This window comes from Rana temporaria, chromosome 2, assembly GCF_905171775.1.
Source record: "Rana temporaria chromosome 2, aRanTem1.1, whole genome shotgun sequence".
Lineage (NCBI taxonomy): Eukaryota > Metazoa > Chordata > Amphibia > Anura > Ranidae > Rana > Rana temporaria.
This window is the reverse complement of record NC_053490.1, coordinates 444,391,546-444,417,541: the sequence shown is the minus strand read 5'-3', so window position 1 is coordinate 444,417,541 and position 25,996 is coordinate 444,391,546. Positions and strand designations below refer to the sequence as shown.

Below are 25,996 nucleotides of genomic sequence, written 5' to 3'. Positions count from 1 at the left end.
TGATTGACGTTTTGACTAAAAAATGAGCTCCCCCCGTCGCGTAAGCCGCGTCACGACTGGCGAAAGGAGCCGAACGGCGATGCGCAGGCGCAGTATAGCGCCGACTCGCCGTTCGGCTCCTTCCGCCAATCGTGACGCTGCTTACGCGACGGGGGGAGCTCGTTTTTTAGTCAAAACGTCAATCATCGCCATGTTAGGAACGCCCACTCCCGCGGGACTCGCAACCCGGAGGACACGGGTGAATAGCTGTACCCAGGTATGTACAGCAGCAAAAAAAAAATTAAAGGCATAATCGTATTGTAATGCGGGGGGGCAGTGTAATAGTGGAAAGTCGTTTTTAGGGTGAACCACCGCTTTAACTCACAGCAACTGGTCAGAAATGTAAGAACACTGACCTGGCTTGAATAAATAGAAATACTGTATGGATTACTGAACTTCATCACTTCTGTTTACCACTGCCTTTTTAAATAAGTATTGTCTGCGTTGCTTATAGCAACCAATCAGATTTCAGTTCTATTTTTACAGTACAAATTTGAAAACAAAAAAGGAGCTAAAGGATGGTGACTGTAAATGCCGATGGTTCTTTATGATTGAAAAATAGACACGTAGATTCAAAATGTTACACAAATGCATCCCTGGTAGTATAAAATTTGGCTTTTAGAGATGGACCTGTGGCATTTCATTTTTGGTCATCTGGGAAAAAAAGAACAAGCCTGATTTGGCTGCATGTTCCATATTAGTAGGCTCTAAGTTACTACTCAAAATAATGCTGTAGCCCTTGTTCACACTGGAGCGACTTTTCATGCGATTTGACAGGTCAAATCACATGACAAGTCACAGCCTATCTCTGGCAATGGCACTAATAAAATCGGTGCACCGACGACTTTGCTGCGCTGCACCGTTTTACAAAAGTAGTCCCTGCAATACTTTTGGCAACTTGGAGTGCGACTTCAATAGACATCTGTGCATGAAGCCGCACAGATGTCTTTCAAGTCGGACACAAAGTCGCACTGCAATGCAGCTTTGAAATCGCACATATTCTGATGAAGTCGCACGATTTCAAAGCCGCGTACAGTATGTACGAGGGTGTAAAGTTTGTAAGCTAGATCATTTCATTTGTACATTTTATATTATTATTTGCAGATAACTGTAAGTGATACTTTATCATTATTAACATTATTATATTGATTTGAAATTGGTTGTTATTATTTGATCGAAACATGGTTTATTTGCATTATACGTGTCAACAGCAGTTTGTGTATTATTATGTGCTCTATTGTAAATGTTAAAGTGGCCATACACAGATGACCATACACAGATTTTGTTGGGTGGTTATAAATTCTAATGCTATCATCTTATAGGAACATTCACAAATAGAAAAAAGGAGATAAAATGCTCTAAATATATTTGTGTTTATTGGGAATGGCTTATCTAAGAGCTGTTGAAATCCACAGGCATAGCTTGATGCCTCTTTTACTTCCTATCTTCATTACGACTCTCCTTGCTGACATCACGTAATGTAGGCTGTGTAGAGCATGGAATGTGTGATATTGCTAGGAGGCTTAAGGCAGTTAGATGAAAACTAATGAAAAATCAGAACTTTTTCCACCATTAATGTGACCTATAAACTGTACAACTTAACTGAAAAACAAACTGAAATGTTTTGGGGGGGAGGGGGGAAACATTTAAAAAAACTAAAATAATGTGGTTGCATAAGTGTGCACACCCTCTTATAACTGGGGATGTAGCTGTGTTCAGAATTAAGCAATCATATTCAAAATCATGTGAAATAGGATCATTACACACCTGCCATCATTTAATGTGCCTCTGATTAACCCCAAATAAAGTTCAGCTGTTCTCGTAGGTCTTTCCTGACATTTTCTTAGTCGCATCTTACAGCAAAAGCCATAACCTGCAGAGAGCTCCCAAAGCTTCAGAGGGGATCTCATTGTTAAATGGTTTTAGTTAGGAGAAGGTTACAAAGGAATTTCTAAGGCATTAGATATACCATGGAACACAGTGAAGACAGTCAACCAGTGGAGAAAATATGGCACAGCAGTGACATTACCAAGAACTGGATGTTCCTCCAAAATTCATGAAAATATGAGAAAAAACAGGTCAGTGAGGCTGCCAAGAGGCCTACAGCAACATTAAAGGAGCTGCAGGAATATCTGACAAGTACTAGCTGTGTGATACATGTGACAACAATCTCCCATATTCTTCATGGTCCGGATTCACAGACAGCGGCATTTATGCCGCTGTAGCGTATCTCCTTTATGCTACGCCGACGCAGCGCAGAGAGGCAAACATGGAATTCACAAAGCACTTCCTCCCAAAACTGCGCTGGGTTTCCTAGGCGTAAGCCGGCATAGGTGGAAGTAGGCGTGAGCCATGCAAATGAGGCGTGACCCCATGCAAATGATGGGCCGATTGCCAGACAGATACTTATAACGAACTGCGCATGTGCCGTCCCGTGGACGCATCTCAGTGCGCATGCTCACAATCACGTCGGAACAACTGCCTAAGATACGCCGCATCACTGTCTACGGCGTGAACGTAATCTACGCCTAGTCATATTCACGTCAAACGTAAAATATGCGGGCTTGTGTTCCTGGTGCAGCCCTTTGCATGGATGCTGCTGAGTTACACCTCCTTTATGGGGCATAACTTTACGCCGTACGTACAACTTACGCGCACCAGTCGTAGTAGCCTGCGTCGGGCGCAAGTATGATCGTGAATCGGCATAACTCCCTCATTTGCATATTTGAATAGAAAATCTATGGGAGCGCCACATGCGTCCAGCGTAAATATGCGCCCACTCTACGCCGGCGTAGGCAAGTTACGTCAGTGGAATGAAACCTTTTTTTAGGCGTATCTTATTTTGTAGGCACGGTGCACAGATACGATGGCGTATATTTGCACTTACGCTGCGTATCTCGAGATACGCGCAAGTGCTTTGTGAATCCGGGCCCATATGTCTGGGCTATGGGGTACAGTGGCAAGACGGAAGCCTTTTCTTACAAATAAAAACATCCAAGCCCAGTTAGATGTTGCAAAAACACATCTAAAGCATGTGGGAAAATGTGTTATGGTCTGATGAAACCAAGGTTGAACTTTTTGGCCATAATTTATAAAAGATAGGTTTGGTGCAAAAACAACAAATGCGCATCACCAAAAGAACACCATACCCACCGTGAAGCATGGTGGTGGCAGCATCATGTTTTGGGGCTGTTTTTCTTCAGCTGGAACAGGGGCCTTGGTCAAGGTAAAGGGGAATTATGAACAGTTTAAAATACCAGTCAATATTGGCACACCTTCAGGCGACTGCTAGAAAGCTGAACTTGAATAGGAACTTCATCATGACAACGATCCAAATCAGCAAAGGAATGGCTTCACCAGAAGAAGATTAAAGTTTTGTATTGGCCCAGCCAGAGCCCAGACCTGAATCCAATTGAAAATCTCTGGGGTGATCTGAAGAGGGCTGTGCACAGGAGATGCCCTCGCAATCTGACAGATTTGGGGTGTTTTTGCAAAGAAGAGTGTGCAAATATTGCCAAGTCAAGATGTACCATGCTTATAGACTCGCACCCCAAAAGACTGAGTGCTGTAATAAAATCAAAAGGTGCTTCAACAAAGTATTAGTTTAAGGGTGTGCCCCCTATGCAACCATATTTAATTTTTTTTTTTTTTTTTTTTTACTTCCCTTCACCTAAAAGATTTCAGTTTGTTGTTCAACTGAGTTGTACAGTTTATAGGTCATATTAAAAGGTGGAAAAAGTTCTGAAATGATTTACCTTTGTCTCATTTTTTACATCACAGAAATATGACATTTTAACATTATATCCACTGTAAATAACAAAATGCAATAATGTTCAGCAAACTGACTGACCATCTCTCCATAGTGCCAGATGCTCTGATATTGTAGAGGTATTGGTTATTTTACTAAAGGGAAATGGGTTGTTAACTTTTGAAAGCAGAAAATCGGTGTGTTCGTACCCTGCTTAACTGTATTTAGCATAGCTGTACATATTGACCTATAATACACAAAGCACAGCATATTCTGATGCTAGTACACAGTACCTACAGGGCTCCATTAGAATGAACTGTCTAGTTTATAGAGCTGTGTTCCAAAATACATTCTTGAGGCCATTCTGGCAACACCTTCTATTGACCATAATGCTGTTCAAAGTTTTCATTATATAACCTTTGGATCCACCAGCAATTACACAGCATTGGGTCCTGATTCATTGGTTCTTTACTCACATTTACTTAATTTAGTCCTCCAAACATGTGGCACTGATAAAAGTATATTCTATGAATTGGAATAGGTGGGATGTGTTTTGACATTCTCATTAGTCATTTTATGTAACATAGAGACAAAAAAAAAAACACAAAACCCACTTATGCACAACATGCAATTTGGCTTCTCATTATGAATTTGACCGATGCTTCCTTTTCTATCAAGCAGCAAGAGTTGTCACAACTACTGTTAAGTGGACATTCAGGGGTAGATCCACAAAAGGATTACGCCGGCGTATCTATTGATACGCCGGCGTAATTTTAAATTTCCTGCGTCGTAACTTTGTTTTGTATCTACAAAACAAGATACGATGGCATCTGGGTTAGATCCGACAGGTGTACGCCGTCGGATCTTAAATGCAATTTTTCGGCGTCCGCTAGGTGGCGTTTCCGCGTCGAGTATGCAAATTAGCTATTTCCGACGATCCACGAACGTACAAGCGGCCGTCGCATTTTTTTACGTTGTTTCCGTTCGGCTTTTTCCGGCGTATAGTTAAAGCTGCTATATGGTGGCGTACTCAATGTTAAGTATGGCCGTCTTTCCCGCGTCTAATTTAAAAACATTTTGCGTCGTTTGCGTAAGTCGTTCGTGAATAGGAATGTGACGTCATTTACTTTCACGTCGAAACCAATACGTCCTTGCGGCGTACTTTGTCGCAATGCACCCTGGGATATTCTAAGGACGGCGCATGTGCCGTTAAAAAAAACGTCGTCTACGTCTGGTCACAACGTATTTGCATAGAACACGCCCCCATCACTCCCATTTGAAATTGCACGCCCTTACGCCGCAATAGATACACTACGCCGCCGTAACTTACCGCGCAGATTCTTTGAGAATTCACAAGAAGAAAAAGTAAGTTACAGCGGCGTAGTGTATCTTAGATACGCTACGCCTGCCTAAAGATAGGCAGAGTCCAGGATTTGGCAAATATAGACTTTGTACTTTTTTGTGGGTAGTTGGCTGCTCTTATGATGCCTCCTTTCATAATGAATGATGGCATTACCTCACATCTACAGTATGAAGAACCAGCACTTTTATCATCTAAGTAAATGGGTTTAAGAGTTCAATGTTTAGCTTTTTTTAAAAAGGTTGTTACCCTAAAAAAAAAAGATGCTCCTGTTCTTTTAAAGCAATATCAGTAGCATAGTGCTGTTGCATTGTCATTTTTTTCCTTTTTTTTTTAAAACAGTTTTATCCTGCGAGTTTCTGTGTCACACTCTGTGTGCTGACCACGTTAATCATGGATGCTGAGCTCTGACCACCGTGGTCAGTTTACGTGCCTCTGTCATCCCACCGTTTTCTGAGTGTCTCTTCCTCTCCCCTCTCCTCCTCCCAGTCTGTCTGCAGAGATGATCTCTGAGCCCCTCTCCTCCTGCCTCAATTCCAATGCATTACATAATACAATGACTTGTATCTTCTTTGTTTTAGCAAGATTTTCACTGCAGTATGTAATTTTTTTTAAATGATAATCCTAAATACCTTTTTGCACAACTCCTGTGTGGTCACATGATCTGCCTTTGCTGGCTGGCTGACATCACTGGGAATCTCAGCCCCTCCCACTGCTGTTCTTAGATCAAGGAAGAAAAGCAGAGGGAGATCATGTAACTGCACAGAGGAGCTGTGAAAAAGGGTTACCGTATATACTCGAGTATAAGCCAAGTTTTTCAGCACATTTTTTTTTTTTGTGCTGAAAATGCCCCCCTCGGTTTATACTCGAGTCACCTTTTTGCGCCTGATCTCCCGGACTTTGGGGAACCGGTACTTGGCACACATGTAGCCCCATTTCTCCTCTACAAGTGTGCAAAGTTTGTTGTCTGGGGGACCTACGGCTGGGGAGCACCGATTTTTTTCAAAGCCGGGCACCCCTTCCATAGACTCCCATGTTAAACGTCAGTCTAGGCATGGGCACAGTGAGGCATGCACATGGACACAGTGAGGCATGCACATGGACACCCTAGGCTTATACTCGAGTCAATACGTTTTCCCAGTTTTTTGTGGTAAAATTAGGTGCCTCGGCTTTTATTCGGGTCGGCTTATATTCCAGTATATACGGTATAAGGATTATAATTTAAAAAACACACACTGCACTTTATATCTTGTAAAAACAGAGATAATACAAGTAATTGTGTTATGTGACTTTACAACCTCTTTAATTGATAAATGAATGGGATTTCCAAGTTAGTTTGGAGACAGGCATAGGAGTGACTTGGTACTAGTGTTCACTGGCTGTTCCTGGGTAACATTGTTGTAACTTTGAGATTTCATTGCAACAGCAGTTCTGACAGTGATGTTCCTTACTTTGGACATGTTCTGTACTTGTGTATGTACTATAAATCAACTTTCAGTTGTTTCCCCCTCAACAATCCTTACCCGTGTAAGTACTAAAGCAATAATCATAGGAAAAGAAAAGCCATGACCTAAATTATATGATGACATTACATTGTTTTAAAGGGGAAATGTAGTTATAAATTTTTTTAAAACAATACAAGTACACAAGCTACTATTTGAATCATTTTATGTTAGCCTTTCCATAGGTCTAGGTCTATGTATCAACACAAAAATCGCCAGACATTTAGACTTATAATATTGAGTGAGACACACCGTGATATAAATGCATCAAAAATGTGTCCAAAAATTATCTCAAACAGACTGAACTTGTATCAGACTGATCTCAAACATTGAAACATCTAAAACATTTCTTATCGTACCATCTTATCCTGAGATAAATATACACTGGCTTAGCTAAATTGTAACCTGCAGGATATGAACATTTATCTAATCAAAAATCTCTAGAGAAGAGTTGATAGATCTAAAAATAAGCGTGAAAGTCTATATAGTTTTTATGTTTCAAAGCATAGTTAACCATAGTAACCACTCACAAATGATATATCTAGAAGACAGACAATGATTGGCCACTACCTGTTCTGATCTGTGTATTCTTCTCTTCACTAAATAAAAAAAGTCCTTGTCCTAATCTGATACCATGAAGGGATCTAAAATCTCCTATTGCATTAGATTGGTAATAGGTCATACATAAATTAAATAAAGTAAACCCCCGCACAAGCCTAGGCTTTGCTTACTGATCACATGATAAAGACATGTATAAGCAAGCAGAGGTGTCAGTAGATGAACAAATATATGCAATATATAATATGCAATATCAAGAAAGGTAGTAGCTCAAAACGAAACTCATTTTTTTCCCCTTATAAACTAATAGCTGATCAAAAAGGTTTGGGAAGAAGCCTAACCTTTTTAAAAATAATTTAAATAGGGCATATATTTAACCACTTCAGGCCCGGAGCATTTGGCTGCCCAATGACCGGGCCATTTTTTTGCGATTCGGCACTGCGTAGATTTAACTGACAATTGCGCGGTCGTGCGACATTGCACCCAAACAAAATTGATGTCCTTCTTTTCCCACAGATAGAACTTTCCTGTGGTGGTATTTGATCATCTATGCGGTTTCTATTCTGGCCGCCGGGCATCTGCGATTGCCCAGTAACTGAGCAGGGACTTTGAGCTCTGTGTGTAAACACAGAGCTCCACGTCCTGTCAGGGAGAGGAGACCGATGCTGTGTCCCTTGTACATAGGCACACAGATCGGTCACCCCCCTCCCCCTACAGTTAGAACACTGACTAGGCTACATAGTTAACCCCTTCCCAGCAGCCTAGTGGTTAACCCCTTCCCTGCCAGTCACAATTATACACCAAAAGAAAGCTCTATTTGTGGGGAAAAAAAGGACGTCAATTTTGTTTGGGAGCCACGTCGCATGACCGCGCAATTGTCAGTTAAAGCGACGCAGTGCCGGAAGCTAAAATTTTGTCTGGGCAGGAAGGGGGTGCATGTGCACAGTAGGCAAGTGGTTAAAGATGTTTTCTGTTGGCAGGCTAGTTAAACATCTGGACTCTCCTGCTATGAAGCCATGTTGTTGTCATGGATGCAGTATGCTCTTTGGCATTGTACTGCTGAAATATGCAAGGCCTTCCCTAAAAAAGCTGTCCACATTAATGTACCCCCATACCATCAGAGATGCAGACTTGGCTCCCATGGTTGCCAAAAAAGAATGTCAAATTTTGTTTTGCCTGTCCGCAGAAAAGATTTTCACTTTGCAACAGACCTTTTTTAATGTGCTTTGGCCCAGAGAAGATGATGGCATTTCTGGATCATGTTCAAATATGGTTCCTTCTTTTGCATGATAGAGCTTTACCTTGCATTTTTGGAAGTATTCCTAGGGCCATGCAGTGATTCATCACAGAATCATGCCTGTTTTTTTATGCAGTTCAGGGCCGAAAATCACTGTCATCCAATATTGTGTTTTGGCCTTGTGCACAGAGATTTCTTCAGATTCTCAGAAGTATTTGATAATATGTGCACTGTGGATGCACGTGTAGATTTAAACTCTTTGCAGTTTTACGTTGAACATTATTTTGCAATTGTTTGACAATTTTTAGATGCAGATTTCCAAAGATTGACAAACCTCTGCCCATCTTTACTACTGAGATACTCTGGGGGTTATTTACTAAAGGCAAATCCACTTTGAACTACAAGTGCAAAGTGCACTTGAAATTGCACTAAAAGTGCACTTGAAAGTGCAGTCGCTGTAAATCTGAGGGGGACATGCAAGGAAAATAAAAAACAGCATTTTAGCTTGCATATGATTGGATGATAAAATCAGCAAAAATGTCATATCTACCCCTCAGATTTACAGCGACTGCACTTCCAAGTGCAATTTCAAGTGCACTTTGCACTTGTAGTTTGCACTTGTGGTGCAAAGTGGATTTGCATTTAGTAAATAACCCCCTCTGACTCTCTAAGATGCTCCTTTTATACAGTTATGTTACTGACCTGTTGTCAGTTAACCTAATTAGTTGCAAAATGTTCTTCCAGCTCCTTGCGTCTTCCAGCTCTTCCTTGTTAATACCACTTACTTTGCCAGGTTTTTGTTTCCCTGTGCCAACTTTTTTGAAACCTGTTCCATCAATTTCAAAGTAACCTTATTGTTTTCTTAAGATGGTACATTTTCTCAGTTTAAACATGTGATATGTTTTTTTATTGTAAATAAAATGACCACCTAGAGAACAAAGTAAAATAGTTCTTTCAATATGAACTTTATGAAATCAACTGTGAGGCCCCCGTACACACGACCGGATCGATCCGCTGAAACTGGTCCGACGGACCAGTTTCAGCGGATACATCCGGTCGTGTGTAGGCCCGAGCGGACAATTGTCCAGCAGATCGGCCAGTTTCCAGCGGATCAAAATTTCTTAGCATGCTAAGAAATCTATCCGCTGGAAACCTGTCCGTCGGACGTGTTCGGTCGTCTGTACAGACTCACCGGACACGACCGACCGACCGCCATCCCTCGCATGCGTCGTACTGATTCGACGCATGTGTGGAAGCTTTGAACTTCAAGGCCGCCATCGTCGCGGCGACGGCGCGGCCATGCCCCGCGTATTGTTTACGCGCGAATTTCTGTCTGATGGTGTGTACAACCATCAGACAGAAATCTCCTGGCGGACATGTCCGCTGAAAACGGTCCGGCGGACCGTTTTCAGCGGATTATCCGTCCGTGTGTACGAAATACTTTTGTGAATCTGTAACTTAAAGCTGGACTCCAGAAATTGCCTTTTTTAAACTTGCATCTAATACTTCATATCTTACAGAGGGATTCAGAAATGTACTATAGTCTGTGCTGTATACGGTGTTTTACCATTATTACACAACAGGGTGTCACGCACTCAAATTCTCTGCTGGTCGGAGAATGCCTTGTATTTTTTTAAGTGAATACAGGGCTTTCGCTGATTGGACATAGCAGAGAGAAAGGGTAGATGACATCACCTCGTCTCTAATCTGATTTATTCATTGGAAAAATGCAAGACATTCTCTGAGTGGCAGAGGTGCCAACCAAATGACCCATGTTTAGTATAGAGAAGGAAAGTCTCATGAGAAGAACCTGGAAGAGACTAGAGTTTATTGTATGCAACACAGGTGATTACAATACATTTCTGTATCCCCATTGGCCCTCCGGATACAAGATGTGAAAAATCAGATATAACAAAGCTGGACCAATGAGTTACTAAAGAAATCCTTAAAGAGGAGCTCCAGTCTCCTGTATAAAAATATAAAGTCAGTAGCTATTGTAGCTGCTGACTTTTAATAAACAGCTACTCACCTGCTCCCCCCCCAGCCGTTCTCCTCTCCTGTTGTCTGTCCCTGGCACTGGCATATAAACTGTGATCACCCGGTTGTGAAGCCGGGTGCCCACTGCGCAAACAGGAGCGGAGCTGCGCATCGTCAATGGTCCCATAGTATTCTGAAAATTGTCATGTCCCAGAAGACTGCGGGAGGGGGGGGGGGACTTCTGCTTTTGGTCACCTAGGCAATCAGAGGGGAAGTGGGAGCCGGGTACCTGTCAAAATCGAGTACCCACTTGTAGTGCAGAGTGGATTTGCCTTTAGTAAATAACCCCCAGTGTGCAGGTCATTTGTGCTGCTCTCATATACCTGTGCTTGTTTTCACATGGGTGCCTGGGGAGGATCTTAGTCCAGGGAAGAAGTGAAACAGAGGCAGCAGGTACAAGAGGGTTTCCTTCCACAGTCACCAGTATTAACTGTGATCAGTGGCTCTTCTTCTGAGAGTTTTGCTTATGTTCCTCACTATAGTTCTGCAATGACCTTTTCTTGTACAGTGGTGGAGCCATAGCATGAAAAAAGGAGATTATAGAATGTTGTGTGCATACTCAGATGAGAGGGCCTAGGAATAGAAAGGGCTGATCTCTTCTGATAGACCTGGTATGATGCAGCAAAATACGTATAGGTAGATTCAGAAAGAGTTAGGCCGGCTTATCAGTAGATAAGCCGACCTAACTCAGAATCTACGCCGACTTATGTTTAAGTGTATTCTCAAACAGAGATACGCTTAAACATATCTATCTTAGGTTGCAATATTGAGGCTGGCCGCTAGGTGGCGCTTCCATTGTGGTCGGCTTGAATATGTAAATTAGTAGATACGCCGATTCACGAACGTACGCCCGCAGTACATTTACGCCATTTCCGTAAGGCATTATCAGGCCTAAAGTTATTCCATCTAATCGATGGAATAGTAATGTTAAAGTATGGCCGCCGTTCCCGCTTCGAAATTCAAAATTTTTACGTTGTTTGCGTAAGTCGTCCGTGAATAGGGATTTACATCGTTTACGTCCACGTCGACATCAATAGGCCCATGCGGCGTACTTAGCCGCAATGCACACTGGGAAGTGTGGGCGCCCGCCGCATGCGCAGTTTAAAAAAAACTTCAAAAACGTAAGGTCAAGCCCCATTAACATAAAACACGCCCCCTTGGACACATTTGAATTAGGCGCCCTTACGCCCGCCCGCTTTAGGCTACGCCGCCGTAACTTAGCAGGCAAGTACTTTGAGAATCAAGTACTTGCCTAGCTAACTTACGGCGGCGTAGCCTAAACACGCTAAACTACGCCGCCGCAAGTTTACACCAATCTATGTGAATCTACCTAAAAAGGTAGAAAAATCTAGTGCCACAAATATTAAAACAGTGCTACAGAGCTAGTGCACAAGAGACATCTTTATTGGTCATCTTGCATTAATTATCCCCTCAAGGGGTTTTACTGGTATTGGTTAGATTTTTACAGGTCACCTATGTTCTAAGATAGGCTGCATGATCTTGTCTTTAGCCTTAATATCACCTGACAATCATATTTCCGAGAGAACATGCTATTCTCTTGTAAAACTCAATTCACTCTGTGTCTCTGTCTGGGACTTTTGTATGAAAAGTGACATAGGGTACATGGTAACATTATGACCACAATCTGTTGCATTAAATCAGGGGCATAGATACAGGGCCAGATTCACGAAGCAGATACGACGGTGTATCTCAGATACACCATCGTATCTCAGCTTTTTTCAGGTCCTATCTATGCGCCTGATTCATAGAACCAGTTACGCATAGATAGGGCTGAGATCCGACAGTGTTACACTGTGTTACACTGTCGGATCTTTTTTTTGAATTAAAAATGGCGCCGGGGGCGTTCCCGCTGATTTACACTGAATAATATGTAAATCAGCGAGATACGCGAAATTCACGACCGTACGCGGACCCGACGCAGTGTTCTTACGTCGTTTCCGTAGCGCGGTACCCGTCGTATACTTACCCCTGCTAAAAGCAGGGGTAAGTATTGTTAAGTATAGCCGTCGTTCCCGCGTCGAGTTTGAAATTTCCTACGTCGTTTGCGTACGCCGATTCACGAACACGCGCGTCGCAAGTCTAGCTCCCGTCGCAACCACTGACGTCCTATTGACGTCAGTGGGAGCAATGCACGCCGGGAAATTCCCCGGACGACGCATGCGTATTTAAATCGGCGCGGGAGCGCGCCTGATTTAAATATGACACTCCCCTAGCCGCGGAATTTGAATTCCGCTGGGGGATTTAGGATCCGCCGTCGCAAGTTTGGAGGTAAGTGGTTTGTGAATTAGCCACTTGCCTCCTAAACTTGCGGGAGCGGATCTTAATTCACGTAGAACGAGCGGATCTATTAGATCCGCTGCGCTACGTGAATCTGGCCCACAATGTTTAACGTATCTTGGTAACTCTTGGATGAACAGTGTCTGGCAGTCAGTCAGCTGCAGTCACTGTTTTTTTTTTTTTTTTTTGTAAAATCTTTATTTGTGAACGGCATAATAGTACATCACAACACTTGTTGCCAGGAGCATATTGCAGCAAACAAAAAGCCATTCAGTTTTCAACATAACATAAAAACAAAATGGACATTGAAAACAAAGATGCATAAAAACACATCGGGACCCAGTATTCTAATCAGTATAACTGAGGCCCAAGGACCGGGCAGCGAGCCGGAAGTGGAGTCCTCCCCACCGCATAAGATATAAAAACTGAAAAATAAAGCTTGGGGATGACACATCTCAAGACTCTAATCAGTTGATAAAAATGAGTACTCGCCGAAGGGAGGGCAAACCGGCCAATCTACTGGACAACAATTGGAACAGTAAATAGTGTGCAGAATAGAAGGTAGGCCGGCCAAGTGTGCACGAGGGAAGGGGGGCCTCCATAGACCTCCATCTTCTGCAGTCACTGTTTGCCAGCGCCCACTTTATTCTGATAGCCATGGGTGCCAGCTATGAAAATGCAATAACCCCCAGAGGGCAAATCATTCATCTGCACTGTTTAGCATGGATGGAGGAATCTGTTTGATATTTGTGTAAGCTTGCAGGCTTATGTTCTACATTCTTCTGCATATGAATTGTACAGTAAATAAAGTACATACAAGTTTGTAATATTGATTCATAAATCACCTAACCTGTATATTTTTGAGGGGGAAGTGGGAAGAGTAAGCAATTTCCAGTGTCTAATTTTGTGAAGATGTTCCAGCTAATCTAGTTGACTGTTGGTGTCACAAGTCACTAACAGTCACAGCCAAATAACCAGCTTATGTCATGTATGTCATTAAAACGGAGCTAAAGGACAACTCTACATGAAATAACATTGTTCACGTGCAATAAGATTGTTGTCCAAACAAGAGTAAATGTTAAGCGCAATATATACTGTACATGACAAAGTTTGCTTTGGCATATTCTGTATACATTCCCATTAATAAAATTCTACACTTGTATATTCAGCATATCTATACATGCAAACGCCAACTCAATTTCCAAGGCCATAACACAAGCATTATTTGTCATACCGAACACTATTTACAGCAAATACTAATACTTTCTATCTATACATTCTATTGTAATGTGCAGTATTTCTCGCAATATTATGCTAGAATACAGACCATCCATTCAGAATGGACTGCTAATGCATGGCAATAGAAATGGAGAACCAGACCTGTACCTTTTTGTTATTTAATATGGTGCAGTGTGCCATGTGTTGTGGAATCCTGTAGTGAGGTTGAGTGTGGGGTGCCACTCTAAATGAATGGCATCACAGCACAGAGTTCTATGGTTTGCCAGGCATTATTACAACTCGTAGCTGTAAAGCCAACCTAAGGCTTCATTTCCACTGGCGTTTTTACAGTCACTTGTGTTAGCCTTTTTTACAGCTTAAAAACGCCTGTCCATGTTTATTTTCTAAAAAAAAAGCCGCGGTAGCGTTTTTGAGCGTTTTTAAGCGTTTTTTAACATCTGGCGTTTTTACAGCTCTACTCTGGAGCTTCAGAACGCCCTGGTCCCGCGTTTTTTTTACAGCTCAAAAACGCCTATTTGGGCATGATGCCATAGAATAACATGGACAGGCGTTTTTAAGCTGTAAAAAACGCTCAGGAAAGTGGCTGTAAAAACGTCAGTGGAAATTGAGCCTTATAGTTTTGTAAACGGACACTAATACCTACGTAGATGCCTCACATAGAATACAATCTCACTTCAGGGCTGTGTTACTTATATCTCTACATGGGACCAATATGGCAGTCCCTTTTAATATATACAAATATGAATAGAAATATAAAAAAATGTTGTAGGTTAGAACAAAGTGACAGTGTCCCTATAAGTAATTTTAGGATGCACTGGGGTTGATTTACTTAAACTGGAGAGTGCAAAATCTGGTGCAGCTCTGCATAGAAACCAATCAGCTTCCAGGTTTTTGTCATTCCCCAGCGCCCTCGCATTTCATTGAGAACGATAAGTCAATAGTTGTAGTTCATTCACAGAACTCTGTGAATGAACGACATGGGCGGAAACCAGCACAGCCACAATGTTTTTTTTAAATTGCGTCAGTAGATGCAGGGAGAAGATCCCCCGACCTGCTGTCCCAGGGAGGGGGGGGATCAGAGGGAGAGGATACAGAAGCTGGAACTTGTCCACCCTAAATAGGAAAGGTAAACTTGTAGGAAAAGGAAATTTACCCCGTGGGGCTTTGGACAGCCAAAGTGTAAATATAACAATGTAGTTGAGTAAAACATGGTTTATTTGCTGATTGTCGATATCATACAGATAAAATACTGTCACGTTGGCTGTCCAAAGCCCCACGGGGTAAATTTCCTTTTCCTACACGATTCAATCTTGGGGTTCGCAGCCTTCTTGTCTCTTTACATATGTGTCTTTCCATAGTCAGGAAAGGTAAACTTATCCATGAAATTCGCTGATCGGCTACCATTCAGAGCTGCATCAGATTTTTCATTCTCCAGTTTTAGTAAATCAACGCCAAAGTTTTGCAGTAGAAGTATTTGGCGTTTTTCAGTGTCGGCTTACTCTTTCAACCCATAAAGCTTATCACCGACACCAGTATGTCCTTGTAAAACTGGCTATTTGATATAATGTCATTTTGACCCCCAGTGGGTGACCCTTGCTTTTAGAGTTCCAAAAGAGTTTTGATATTCAGTCTAGGTAGGTACTTAACCTGAATCTAAATGTTTGTTCATACTTTATTTTTTTTCTAGACAGTTTTTTTTTTTAGATAATGTAGGGAAAAAATTAGAACTTTGTCTTTTTTTTCTGTTTGTGAACCCACTTGGCAGATTTTTCGTCACTTCCTGTGATACTTGTACAAGAAGTAGAGGGTGTATTCATCACAGGACTGTAAGGCACAGGAACAGAGATTTACCAAAATTGGATAGTACAAGATCTGGTGCAGCTGCGCGTTGTAGCCAATCGGCTTCTAACTTCAGCTTTGACAAAAAAACTGAAAGCTGATTAGTTTCTATGCAGGGCTGCGCCGGATTATGCATTCTCCACTTTTAAACATACGCTTGCTAGTAAATATAATGCTGTGCACTGCAGTTGCTTGTATAATGAGAATGATGTCTTGAGTGCCTTAGTGTTTATTTAAAATGCCAATGCTCTTTATCTGGCGAAGAGGTCTTAACTGATACATTAAGTACCACTTAATGGATGAAAATGTTCCAAGATACCCAGAAGTTTATTAAAGGATATATGCTGCTAGCGCATACTGTACTATATAATGTATAACAAGGCTTCCCGTTCAAACAACTTGATGTTTCCCAATCCAGTGACAAAAGAAGGTTGTGAAGGGAATCCAATAATTCATTTATATGTAACTATGGACATTTTAAGAAATATATATTGTTAGTAGATGGAAACCTTTTTTAAGGAAAAAAATATGTTTTAGCGTCTTTACTATTTTAACCGAATAAAACACATGCCTTGTCATCTTTAACTAAATTGATTTTGTGTCTTGTTTGTTCTTAGCTGTGTAACAGTTCCTACAGATATAAGAAGTAACCTGATTTTGAGCAATTTTTGAGCTTCATCATGTAAATCTAAGGATTGCCTAAGGCTGCTTTCACATTGAGGCGTGCAGCCGCGGTGACGGTATAGCCGCGCTATTTGTAGCGCGGCTATACCGTCATATTTACCGCGATATTCGGGCGCTATCGGTGAGGTTTTAACCCCCGCTAGCGGGCAAAAAAGGGTTAATACCGCGGTATTACCGCGCTTTCCCATTGATTTCAATGGGAAGGCGCGGTATAGGAGCGGTGAACACACCGCTCCTATACCGCGGTAAAGATGCGGCTAGCAGGACTTTTGGAGCGCTCCTGCTAGCGCACTGCTTCAATGTGAAAGCCTTCGGGCTTTCACATTGAACACTACAGGGCAGGTTTTTTCATGCGGTATAGCAGCGCTATGTGAAAGGGGCCTAAAGGGTCATACACACGATGAGAATATCAGATGAATGATCATCCCCTTTTTTTTTTTAATGCTAGTCTCCCATATCAAAAAGGAGGAGATTATTCAAATTACAAAAATTCTTGTACGACAGAATACAACATCGGAAGTGATGTAATGTATTGTACTTGTATGGTATTGTAATTTCGGATGAAAACTGTACTGATTAACCATTTGACCTCTGGAAGATTTACCCCCCTTCATGACCGGGCCATTTTTTGCTATATGGCAATGTGTTACTTTAACTGACAATTGCGTGGTCATGCAATGCTGTATATAAATCAATTTTTTGTATTTTCTTACCACAAATAGAGTTTTCTTTTGGTGCTATTTGATCTCCACTGCATTTTTTTTTTGCACTATAAGCATCTTTCTGCTATAAAAAATATACAATAAAAAATGTAAAGAATCAAATTTCTTCATAAATGTAGGCCAATTTGTATTCTGCTACATATTTTTTGTTAAAAATAAATCCCAATAAGCGTATATTGATTGGTTTGCGCAAAAGTTATAGCGTCTACAAACTAAAGTGTGTGTGTGTGTATGTGTATGTGTGTATATATATATATATATATATATATATATATATATATATATATATATATATATATATATATATATATATATATATATATATATAATCAGTGACTTATAGTGGACTGTGATATTGCAGTGGACAATCTGATACTTTGTGGGAACCAGTGTTTTACTAAAACAGTGATTACTGCTAAAAAATATACTCTGTCACTGTACTAATGACACTGGCAGGAAATGGGTTAAACTCCCAGGGTTAAAGGGTTAAAAGTGTGCCTAACCAGTGTTTTTGTGTTTACTTAGTGGGGATTTTGCTAAGGGATGTGCTGGATTTTATTCCCTGCTTTGCAGGGAAACAAAATGCAACACATTTCCGCTGACAGGACAGACCTCTGCCTTGTTTACATAGGCAGAGCTCTGTTCTGTCTTTTTCATCTAGAATGTGTGGTGATCTCTCGCGCTACTGTGAATAAATAGTGAATAATCAAATAGGGTACAAATATCAAAGCAGCAATATCTAAAAAGTGTTCACTGTACACATATAATATAGAAAATAAAAAGTGGTAATTATTATTTTTCTTGAGCGCGATATCACCACTTTTTATTTAATGTCTTTTTCATCGCCAATCAGTGGATACCGATGGCACGGTGGCCCCCTACCTGGAAGTTTCTGGATCACATACTTGGATCTGGCACAGGAGAGCCACTTTGCCACCGTATAACTGCTTGATGTCGTTGGCAAGTGGTTAAAATGAGTCATATGATATGGTATAATTTCGGATGAACTCTCGAGATTTGCTCTCGAAAGCTGTGTACTAACGATCGCTTATAAAGCGGTATTTGTTGTATGCTTTTTTTAAACGTGTGTGGGACTGCTGGAGAATACACATGGCACCACATCTATCGCCCTTCTCCACCCCGCTAATAGCTGGAGACTCCACACGTCTTCCGGGGCACAGCTTGCCGAACAACCAGGCCTCGATCATGGACACTTTATCCAAAGTAAGACTTCAACCATTCTGGTCTTTAGGATGAGGACAAAAAAGGAACACAGCTTCTGGCTCAGAGCAAAGATTTATGGGAGTGAGGTTCTATAGGGAAGGAGTGGAGGTCGGGTTAACCCAAATGCTGCCATGGAGGGGACTGCACTGTAATGAATAAGCCCCCCTTTACAGTGCAGTCCTTTTGTATCACAGTGCTAATGGCCCTCCGTATATCACAGTGCCCCTTACAGTCATGCCCCTCCCCCCACCATAGTCCTCACAGTCATGCCCCCATCACCGTCCTCCCTGCAGTTGTACTTCCCCATCACAGTTCTCCCTGCAGTCATGCTCCCCCTTCACAGCCCTCCCTGTAGTCATGCTCCCCCTTTACAGTTCTCCCTGCGGTCATGGTCCCCATCACAGTCTTTCCTGCAGTCATGGTCCCCATCACAGTCTTTCCTGCAATCATGCCCCCCCATCACAGTCTTCCCTGCAGTCATGCCCCCCATCAGTCTTCCCTGCAGTCATGCCCCCCCCATTAGTCTTCCCTGCAGTCATGCCCCCCCATCACAGTCCTCCCTGCAGTCATGCCCTCCCCATATCTGCAGCTGCTTCCCATCCCCTGTCTTGTCTTGCTAATAGGCTGACATCGGCTAATGGTTGGGAGACATGAGAAAATACACACAGGCTGTTAAATGGCTCGCGGTTCATGACAGGACCTGCCACCTGCTGTGACGGTGGCCCACACAACAACAAGCCACGGACTGGTACCAGTCCTCAGCCCAGGGGTTGGGGACCCATGGTCTAGCGGATGGGATTACAGTCAGAGAGAAATGGACAGGCAGTCCTTTTTCATCCGACCGCCCCATAGAGAATCCTGTCTTAATCCCAGTCATTCTGGTTTTTCGAAACGTCAAACCAGTATGGTAAGTTTACAGGCATTAATGTTCGTCTGATTGGAAATATATAATCTCCTGTTGAGTCAGTCTACAGGGCAGGAAGTGAAGGGAAATGTCTCTAATTAGACACTAGAGATGGGCTGAACATCTCCCGGTTCGGTTTGCGCCAGAACTTTCGAACATCGCAGGACAGGCAGGACAACAGGCACAGAGCTAGAGTAATGCACGGTGGATCAGCCGATGTTAAGGGGAACTCCAACCAACTTGCCGGCTCTGGTTTCGTGGCTTGACGGAACTTCCTGCAATCAGAGGACAGGAGGATACAAGACCCCGTAGGACTGAGACGACAGGCAGCCAGCACAGACACTCTGAGGCAATGTTTGAGCCAGGCGGAGAGCAGGAGCATGGTCACAAGAATAGCAGGGTTCGGTAACAGGTGGGCAGCGAAGTACAAGGGCAGAAGCAAGGTCAAATGGAAGCCGAGATTAGTAACTGGTAATCAGGAATATATCAGAGTCCAAAAGCAGAGTCAGGGAAGGCCAAGATCAGCAACAGGTATCAGACAGAGTACAACAGGGAATCAGAAGATCAGGACACAGCTGAAGACCAGTCAGCACTGTTTGGGAGTCAGGGCACCCTTTAAATAGGCCATCTGGTGCCAGTTGGGGTTAGGGACGCGCTCCTGCGTGTACATGCAGTCCGTTGCGCATTAGCTCTCTGTGAAGCCTGCTGTTGTCCGTGCGTGCATGCGCATTTGCGCTCTGGGAAGCCTAATAGTAATAATAACAATAATTCTAATAGTTCTCTTACATTGCCCCCCATGGGCAGCCTCAAGATGCCCTTCAGGCCTCTCTTTTCAGGATGGCATTGAAAAAAGGCTTGCACAAGTCTTGGAGCATGTACATTTGAAGCTGGTTCCCAAGAATTTTCTTCTGGCCGTAGCCTTTCCATTTGACAAGGAACTGTGTTTGTTTATTCCTAAGTCTACAGTCCAACACGGCCTCCACTTCGAAATCCTCATTATCTTCTATGAGAATTGGAGGGGGGATTTCAAAAACCTGGCCTGGAAAGAATCAAAGAAATTGTTGTTGCTTGTCTGGGCCTTATGCCGCGTACACACGACCGTTTTTCGGGTTGTAAAAAATGACGTTTTTTTTTAATGTCATTAAAAACGATCGTGTGTGGGCTCCAGAGCATTTTTCACCATGTAAAAAATGGGCATTAAAAAATGCGCATGCTCAGAAGCAAGTTATGAGACGGGAGCGCTCGTTCTGGTAAAACTAGGGTTCGTAATGGAGTAAGCATATTCATCACACTGTAACAGACTGAAAAGCGCGAATCGTCTTTTACTAACACTAAATCAGCAAAAGCAGCCCCAAGGGTGGCGCCATCCGAATGGAGCTTCCCCTTTATAGTGCCGTTGTACGTCACCACGCTTTGCTAGAGCATTTTTTTTCACGATCGTGTGTAGGCAAGGCCGGTTTAACGATCGGGTTAAAAAAAAATTAGTTTTTTCTAGACCATTAAAAGAAATTTACATCCTGAAAAACGGTCGTGTGTACACGGCATTAGAGATGGTATCTTGTAATAATTGATTATTAGTGAATATGAAAAAGTGTAGCGCTTATTTTTGTGAAAAAGTCAGTTAGCAACACATATCAAATGTTGTAAACATACATATACAGTACAGACCAAAAGTTTGGACACACCTTCTCATTCTAATGCCGCGTACACACGGTCGTTTTATGCGATGTAAAAAAACTACGTTTTTAAAAACGTCACTTTAATTGACCGTGTGTGGGGGAAAACTTTGTTTTATGTCTTCTAAAAAACGACCCAAAAAAATTGAAGCATGCTTCAATTTTATGTGTCGTTTTTCAAAACGTCAACTTTTACTTCACAGAAATTGACCGTGTGTAGTAAAAAACGTCGTTTAAAACGACGTTTTTTCACCCGCGCATGCCCAGAAGCTACTTATGAAGCAAGCTTCAATGGAAAAAGTGGTGAGAACGTAACCTCGCTTTGCTAGAACATTGTGAGAAAAACGATGGTGTCTAGGCAACTTCGTCTTTGAAAATTGAAGTTTCAAAAACGTCATTTTTTACTTCACAGAAAATGTCGTTTTTTTCCATCACATAAAGTGATGGTGTGTACGGGGCAAAAGAGTTTTCTTTATTTTCATGACTATGAAAATTGTAGATTCACACTGAAGGCATCAAAACTATGAATTAACACATGTGGAATTATACATAACAAAAAAGTGTGAAACAACTGAAAATATATTTCATTTTCTAGGTTCTTCAAAGTAGCCACCTTTTGCAGCAGACACATCTCTAGAACTGTTAAGAGGAGACTGTGTGAATCAGGCCTTCATGGTAGAATATCTGCTAGGAAACCACTGCTAAAGAAAGGCAACAAGCAGAAGAGACTTGTTTGGGCTAAAGAACACAAGGAATGGACATTAGACCAGTGGAAATCTGTGCTTTGGTCTGATGAGTCCAAACTTGAGATCTTTGGTTCCAACCCCCGTGTCTTTGTGCGACGCAGAAAAGGTGAACGGATGAACTCTACATGCCTGGTTCCCACCGTGAAGCATGGAGGAGGAGGTGTGATGTGTGGGGGTGCTTTGCTGGTGACACTGTTGGGGATTTAATCAAAATTGAAGGCATACTGAACCAGCATGGCTACCACAGCATCTTGCAGCGGCATGCTATTCCATCCGGTTTGCGTTTAGTTGGACCATAATTTTTTTTTTCAACAGGACAATGACCCCAAACACACCTCCAGGCTGTGTAAGGGCTATTTGACCAAGAAAGAGAGTGATGGGGTGCTGCGCCAGGTGACTACCTCTTGAAGCTCATCAAGAGAATGCCAAGAGTGTGCCAAGCAGTAAATAAAGCAAAAGGTGGCTACTTTGGAGAACCTAGAATATGAAATATATTTTCAGATGTTTCACACTTTTTTGTTATGTATAATTCCACATGTGTTAATTCATAGTTTTGATGCCTTCAGTGTGAATCTACAATTTTCATAGTCATGAAAATAAAGAAAACTCTTTGAATGAGAAGGTGTGTCCAAACTTTTGGTCTGTACTGTATATTAGTCCTCTATTGTGACCACACACAAATAACAGTCCAAAAGTGTTGACAAAACTGCAAGGTTGAAATGAAGAGTCCCACATGGATGTGACCCTCTCTGTGAAAAGATAGAGACACCACCACCGATGTAAGGGGGAGGCTTACCAGATGGTGTAGACTTGGTGAGGTTTATACCACCCAAGTCAAAACAGACTTATATAATCAGTCCGCAAGATGTATCCAGCTGGTCCTGAATCCACATATGAATCCACACCAGGAAGTGTAAATATGTAGTCTTGTTTGAGCCAGAGATACGGTAACCACATAACATGCGTAATGGGGAAAAAAACTCATAGTGTGATACTGTACAAGTTAGTATTTATTAAAAAGATAAAAACATGAACACTCACATTTGGAAGAACATGGAGTCCCAGATGATGACTATTTAGTTGAAACGCGTTGGGTGGGTCCATTCACACACATCACTCTTACACTTTGATATGCCTATGATGTTCGTCCAAATGTGAGTGTTATTTTTTTTAATCTTTTTAATAAATACTACCTTGTGAGTTTTTTTCCCATTACGCATGTTATGCGGTTACTGTATCTCTGGCTCCAACAAGACTACATGTATTTACAAATTAAGATTTCATATATATATATATATATATATATATATATATATATATATATATGTATGTTTACAACATTTGATATGTGTTGCTAACTGACTTTAACAAAAATAAGCGCTACAGTTCTTCATATTCACCAGTTTTTGCTTTGTCTCAGCTGTTGGCAGCTAATTTTTGTGTTCACTTATTGCACAGCGGAGTATATCCCACGTATAATTGATTATTAGTACTGAGGAAGCTTAATCGGTCTTGTACAGGAGATTCAACAGATAATTCTGGTAAAAAAGAGGGGTGTAACCTGTAGTTGGCAAAAAAGGGTGATTGCTTGGTTGCTGAGTGGATGGAATTGTTATATGAGAATTCTGCCAGTGGAAGGAGAGATAGCCAATCATCCTGTGCAAAGGAGGAAAAACCATTGTAAATACTGCTCGAGAGTTTGGTTGGTTCTTTCAGTCTGTCCATTTGTTTGTGGGTGGTATGCTGTGGAGAGGCGGAGTTAAATTTTTAGTGCTTCACATAAAGCCCTCCAAAATCTAGAGGTGAATTGTACCCCTCCGCTGGAGATAATGCTGTCAGGAATACCATGTAACTTAACAATCTCTTTGATGAAGGCTGAGGCAGTCTCTGTGGCGGAAGGCGTTCCTTGTAAGGGTACGATATGAGCCATCTTGGTCAGGCGATCAGCCACGACAAAAATGGTAGTGAAGTCTTTAGATGGGGGAAGCTCTATGATCAAATCCATGGAGATCATTCTCTGTGGTTTCTTAGGTACGGGGAGAGGCTCCAAGAGTCCTCAAGTTTTGGTTCTGTCTGTTTTATTTTGAAGGCATGTGATACAAGAGTTAACATGTTTCTTGCAGTTATGCATTAAATCTGGCCACCAGAAGGTATGGGAGATCAAATCGGCAGTCTTGTAGATTCCGAAGTGCCCCGCTAGGGGGTGATTATGACAACGTCTCAGAATGGCAACTCTGAATTGTTCAGGGACAAATATTTGCTCTTCATGAAAGTAAAGGCCATTCCTTAATTGAAGAGCCAGGTCCTGGGGAGGTGGTTGGTTTACCACATCTGCTCTTATTTGTGACATCAGATCTGTTTGAAGAAACAAAAAATATTGGCTGGGAGAATAGTATCAGGTTCCAGGGATATCACAGGGTCAATAAACATGCGGGACAAGGCATTCTGCTTACCATTATTATTAGCCAGGACGATAAGTGATGTAGAACATAAAACGAGAAAAGAACAGTGCCCACCTTGCTTGTCGAGGCCTTAACCGTCTAGCCGTCCTCAAGTATTCTACGTTTTTGTGATCCGTGAAGATGAGGATTGGGTGGGAAGCTCCTTCCAAGAGGTAACGCCACTCTTCAAGTGCAGCCTTGATAGCCAGCAACTCTCGGTCTCCCACATCATAAATCCTCTCGGGAGGATTCAACTTTTTGGAGAAAAAGGCCACAGGATGAAGTAAAGACTTAGGACCCTGACTTTGGGACAATATAGCCTTGACTGCACTTTTAGAAGCATCTTCCTCCAATACATAGGCAAAGGATGGATCGAGATACTTCAAGATAAAGCTTTTAATCGTTCAAAGGCCTCTTGGGCTTCTGGTGTCCAGTGGAAGGGAATGTGCTGCTTGGTTAATTGTGTGATAGGAGTAATGATACCAGAAAAGTTTGTGATACATTTTCTATAGAAATTGAAGCATCCCACAAACCTCTGAACAGCTTTTCTGTCTGTAGGGGCAGACCATTCCAGAACGGAAGTGACTTTCTGTGGGTCAATGGAGATGCCATCAGCAGAGATGACAAGTCCCAAAAAATGTATGGTTTGTTCTTCGAAGGCACACTTTTCAGCTTTTGCATAAAGACAGTGTTCCCGGGGCTGGCCCAGTACCTTCTTTACATGAATTTGATGTGATTCAATGGATTCAGAAAATTTAAGAATATCATCTAAATAAACAATGACAAACAGGTCAAAGTCCCAAAAACATCATTCACTAGGTGCTGGAATGTGGCTGGGGCATTGCAGAGCCCGAATAACATGACCAGATACTCGAAATGGCCAAAGCGTGTTCGGAAGGTCGTCTACCATTAATCTCCTTCCCTGATTCTTACTAGGTTATATGCACCTCTTAAGTCAGCTTGGAAAATGTTCATGCCCCCCGCACTGTCTGAAAGAGTTCAGGATTCATAGGAAGGGGGTACTGGTTCTTGACTGTAACTTTATTAAAGGGCTTCCAGTTCAGTCTCAGAGAGAGGGTAGATTCAACCAAAAGGAATCTCGGCCCCTGGTAAAAGTTCAATAGGGCAATCATACTGTATGTCCTATGAGGAAGAGTGTCTGCACCCTTCTTGTTAAATACGTCTAAGTATTCATGATAGGCAGCAGGAACCAACTTTATGGTTTCCAGGTCAGAATGTAGGGAAGTGGTATTAACAGTCTTTTCTGGAAAACAATGCATCTGGCAGTAGTTGGATGAAAAGCAGACATCTCCTGTAAGCCAGTTAATGTGCGGATTATGTGCCTTTAACCACGGAATGCCAAGGATGACAGGAACATGGGCGATTGTTATGTCATCAAACCGGAGGAATTTGTTGTGACCTGAGGAAGTTTGACAGAGAATAGGTGCAGTCTATTGTGTAACCCGGCCTGATTTTAATGCCAGAGCCGTCGGCCAGGTGAACATGGAATCCTTGCTTCTTGGCACACACAGGAACCTGATGTAGGGAAACAAATGCGGAATCCACAAAACAGCTACAGGCCCCAGAGTCTATGATAGCTGGTACTGAAACTTACCTTTCGGAAAACTGAAGGATGATTGAGAGGGAGACATGAGACCGATCTTTTCCAGGAAGGTGCATCATATGAGACTGATGGAGGCAAGCTCTGCTAGTTTTTGCTAGTTTGTATAAAGTGGCCAGCC

General features: G+C 42.1%; 1 long non-coding RNA gene across 1 annotated transcript; it reads left to right on the top strand.

The window, feature by feature from the left end:
* The first annotated feature begins 14,550 nt into the window (after nt 1–14,550).
* On the top strand, nt 14,551–16,447 carry LOC120928673. The gene is made up of 2 exons (XR_005747295.1): nt 14,551–15,144; nt 15,386–16,447. It is a non-coding gene; the product is annotated as an uncharacterized LOC120928673 (long non-coding RNA).
* The last annotated feature ends 9,549 nt before the right edge of the window (nt 16,448–25,996 follow it).